Consider the following 5000-nt stretch of genomic DNA (forward strand, 5'->3'; position numbering starts at 1 on the left):
GGTTCAATTCCCACCCTGGTCAGATTTTTTCTCTGTCCTTGTGTGGGCCCAATTTCATTAGTAGGGCTAACGCTGTGGGATATAGCGCCTCTCGCATAAGAAAGAAGAGCCTCTCGGGCTACGCCTTCGTGACCTTCTATCTATGTTCGAGGGGGTGTATTTTTTTGGGAAAATCCGAAAAAGGATTCTTGAATCCAAAAACGGATTTTGCGTTTTTTTGGAGAAATCCAAAAACGGATCATTGTGAATCCAAAGTATTCACACTCGAGGAGGATACTTCGGATCAAATCTAGATCCGGATTTTTGAGATTCAACACTTCAGAGGATTTGAAAAAAATATTTTTGGCAAGCGGTTTTCCACGCAAGAATGATACACAACAGGGCGTACATGACATGCAGTTTAGCCCAAATGTTTTTTCATTTTTACTTACACGATCGAAGACACGAATAGGTCGAAAATAATTAGGTTTCCTGCAAATTTCACAGCAGACATTACACTAAAAGTTTCTTGACAGCAAAATGATTTGGGGCGATTTTGTCCTTGACATCGTCAATTAACCATATGACTACGAAATCCTCAAGAACTTTTGACAGACAGGGAGTCAACGAGATATGTCTGAAGTCGACCTCATCCATAGGTGATTGTATTTTCGGGATGGGTGTTATGTTAGATTCTTTTCAGACTACTGGTGCAATACCAGATCGGAGTGATGTATTGAAGATAGTGGTGATAGGTTCAGCCAGTTCATATGCAAACTCATTAACAATGCGACACGGTACGTTGTCTGGACCGTGAGCCTTTGACGGTTTGATGGCGAGCAGCTTCTTACAAACTTCGTGGGGCTGCACAGTTAAGACACCTGCCTCAGCAGAAAGAAAAGCTGGTAGTATATTACTGTCGAGTGGAGGGATGTCCGCATTAACTGAAACGTGAGAATCGCGAGATTAACAATGGTAATTGAACAGAGTGGAGTGCAATTTGGTCTGAAATGATACGTGTGATTTCAAAATCGAGCGAGCGCGCAGCGCGAATTCGAAATCACACAATAATTATTTTAATCGCTAAAATACAAGATTTTAGTCAGTACCAATGTCTTATTGATCCAGTTGGGAACAGAAGTTGGAAAATTCGCCACAAAATGGTTTTCTTTGTCTTTAATTTTCCTGTAATTTGATTGTTTGCCTTGAACAAGCCCTGAACTCTGATTGGTTATTTTGCTTTAGTGTTCCTTTTTTATTGGGTGGGGTAATGGTGCGATTTAGAGCCAAAAATAGTGCGATTTGGGAATAAATCGCACTGCTGAGAGCCAATCAGATTGCAGGGATCACCAGTGATTTCTAAATTGATGTAATAAATAGAATAATGCGAAGATACATTTTCAGATGATGTTCTCGTAAATGTCGTCGTCCCTAGTTCCCAGCCGCTACGAAGACGGCGCTCAAACGGGAACGACCCGCCGTTGTTTTGATCGCCCGAAACTTTTCAACAGCGAAAGCGACGAGAACACGAAAGCTGAAAATTAATGGGTAAATTAAAACAATCGTGTTTTGCCTAGGGCATGTTGTATTCACCACCCACCTTAGCGTATCTAGTCCAGACAGACAAGCATCAAAACGGTTATGCAATACCACTCTAAAGCCAAGCTTTTCAAATTTACTTCTGCTGCAAGGTATATCTTGAAGAGGTGGTAATAATGCCAAAGTACAGCAGTTACAAAGAAGTGAGGGGAGTAAGCAGTTACAATAGGGCGAGTGAGACACCAGGTTGCCCAAGCGACCTAAAGTGCAATATATCAAGCTGCAGCTGTAATTCTACCTCGAGCTCACTTTGACTTTTTAATACAGAGTTTTCAGTTTTTATTATGTATTTTGCATAAAATATCACAAAGCTATGCAATGCTCGCAGTTAGCAATAGCAAGTCGAGGCGAGCATTGCTTACAAATATATTCCAGATAAAATGGTTACAAATACATAACAACACATTCACATAAAAATAAATAAATAAATTAATTAATTAATTAATTAAATTAAATAAATTAATTTTAGAATACAGTTGGTGCAGTACAGATTGGGATGACTGTGGATTATTTTTACAAAACTCCAAGACTCCAAAATAGGATAGCTCGACTGTTGGCGACAGTCTATGTAGGCTCGATTACCCGGCGCTATTTCGGTAAGTAAAGCCTAGTTTTTATATCGGGAAAATCCCAGACGATCTGGGATTTCGCAGTTTCCCGACCATCCCAGCTTTTACCGACATACCGAAAAATCGCCAAATGCTTGTCCTACATTCTCCCGATAGTGACTTTGGCGGAAAATGGAAAGTGCGCCAAAAATTGAAACTTGCAATTTAGAGGATTGGTAACGAGATAAGAACCATTGAACCAAAATTTGAGTGTTTATATGTCGGGAATGATCGCCGACGATCGCAAAAGTCTGGGACACGTCGGGAAAAGAGAAACGCTTTCTATTTTCCCGATTCGTCCCCGACCATCCCAGATTGTCGGGAATGTCTACGATTTATGGTTTTCATTAGTCGGCAAAATCTGGGATGGTCGGGAAACTGCGAAATCCCCGATCATCTGGGATTTTCCCGACATATGAAAACTAGGCTTTAGGACCACAGTATCAAACAACAAACAATTGTTCTTTTTTGCCACTTGATATCTCTATGGTCAGATGTTATGGTCACGTGATCGCGTGACCATCGCTCGTGATCGGTGTCATATAGGATAAGAAGGGGGGGGGGGGGATGGAGGCGATCCATGATTTTTTTATCCTTCCTGGCCGACGTCGCTTTACAGTGCAGAGGACTAATACTACGAGACAAGTGAAGACCAATGAAAGGAAAAATTTTCCACCACAAAAAAGTTAACCCTATTTTTCCGATCCTCAATCCCTACCCGACCCTAACTGAAACGCACATTTGTTGATGTCATCTACCTTACACACCCATTGCAGGAGGAAGTCCTTCACCTTCATTTTCGTTTTGAAAGCCTCCAAGAGCTTTCTGTTCGCAGATTAAAGATCGTCCTCGAAAGAAGAAAACATCCACTACAATTTGTACAAGGTAAGCATGTTCAACTAACACATTGCCACTTCTAGACTTCTGTATTTGCTGTCGTGAATCAGTCGTGCAAACTGGAATATGTTCTTGTTATAGACAGCCTGTGTTTATTGTTTCAACCAACTGTTCTCCCAAATTGGAGAAATATTGTCACAGAATACGCCTTGTACTGAAGCTGCTAAGCAATTGAAGCTTTTAGCTGTAGGGGGGTATTCATGTGGAATGGCCTAGAAAATGATCGATGAGCTAAAAGACGAGACAAATCTCGATTCTTTCAAGTCTGTCGTCAGGCTTTGAACCGGAGATTGCCTTGAGGGAGTTGTGATATAACCTATTGTATATCATATAATTATATTCTGAGTTGATTTTTAGTTTTGTGTAATTAATGATAGGATAGTTTTGTTAAAGGGGCTAGGTCACGCTATTTTAGGTAATTTTGTTTAATTTTGTTATTATGAGCTCTAAACATTAAATTGGCAGAGCATTCAGCAAGGGTCTTTCATTTGCAAAATCGCGGCCACATAACAACTGAGAATGATTTTCCAGCTGTGTAAATGACATTTTGATATAGACTGATATAAAATTGAAAAAAAGGTGGGCCGACATAATTCAAATTTACCCAAATTCAATCCATTTCAATCCTCTTCAGTTTTGTCCATCAATGTCCCTTCTTGACTTGGCTGTGTTTTGTTAGAGATCTTCTATAGTTTTGAACAGTTATTTTGATATTTTAGTTAATTTTATGACCATTCGATCAGTGCTGAAATTGCCTAAAATTGCGTGACCTAGCCCCTTTAATGTATAGATATGTTTTTTTTTAACATAAGTGTAGTTGCCTTTAAAATTTGTTATGTAAACATCTCACTGGAACAGCATTTATAGTGAAGTGATACCGTAAATAAAGCTTGATACTACTACTATACTACTACTTCTATTGAACATAGGGAAGTACTGGACACTTTCAAGTCAATAATTGTTTTTGTTGTCTTGAGTTAGACTTGTTTATGCCCGAGTGTGTGGGTTTTTCAGGGTTATTCTGGCTTAAAGGAAATGAAGTGAACAGAAGGCAGCACGCAGCGTCACCAACTGAAACTTAATTCGTTAATCTCCGTAGCTGAGAATTTAGGTGAGTTCATCAATCATATCCCTCTCTTCTGCACGTTTCTTTAAACGCCATCACCTAATCTCGCTCTTGTTTTAATGATATGTTCCACCAGCAACTTCCATGCTGAACCTGCAATAGACAGACTTGGTCATTGAACTTGTTATGTTGAATTTTAATAATGTATTGCAGTTATATATAGAGTGACACCTTCATTCACATTCACTCATGGATTAAAAATAATTTTGGTTGAACGATAATTTTCGCTGCAAAGAATACGTATCATATGAGTGCCTTACTCATGCTGTAGCCACTACAAGTACATAAAAATCATGCAAACAATGAACATTAAATTAGATCCCTTTGTAGATACATGTTCTATTGAATGTGTTGGATGGATGTGAGGCTTATGATTGTTTAGGATTCTAAGAATCATGGACAAAATTGTTGAGGCATTCTTAATATTTTTCCTTGTCCTAAACCAGAAAAGCTTTTCATCTTTTTTTTGCATGAAGTAAATCTTAATGTGAGGCTTATGATTGTTTAGGATTCTGAGAATCATGGACAAAATTGTTGAGGCATTCTTAATTTCCTTGTCCTTAACCAGAAAAGCTTTTCATCTTTTTTTGCATGAAGTAAATCTTAATCTCATGGCTTCCCCTCCCCACAATAGGCCACTTTCGAAAATACCATAGTACTCTTTGTTTGTCTCTCCAAATTTTGCATAAGCATTGTTTTTGTTTCTCTTGGGACCATTGTAAGTCCCAAGAGAAACTGGAAACAATGCTTACTCAAAATGTGCGGGGACAAGCAAAGAGTATTATGGTATT

General features: G+C 38.9%; 1 protein-coding gene across 1 annotated transcript in view; it reads left to right on the top strand.

The window, feature by feature from the left end:
- The first annotated feature begins 2799 nt into the window (after window positions 1-2799).
- Window positions 2800-5000, top strand: part of LOC138053264 (NLR family CARD domain-containing protein 3-like) — a 28922-nt gene continuing 26721 nt past the window's right edge. The window contains exons 1-2 of the mRNA XM_068899921.1: window positions 2800-3071; window positions 4098-4194. The gene's annotated coding sequence lies outside the window, so the exon portion shown is untranslated. The remainder of the gene's footprint in view (window positions 3072-4097; window positions 4195-5000) is intronic.

Source organism: Montipora capricornis, chromosome 6, assembly GCF_036669925.1.
Source record: "Montipora capricornis isolate CH-2021 chromosome 6, ASM3666992v2, whole genome shotgun sequence".
In the NCBI taxonomy this organism is placed as follows: Eukaryota; Metazoa; Cnidaria; class Anthozoa; order Scleractinia; family Acroporidae; genus Montipora; species Montipora capricornis.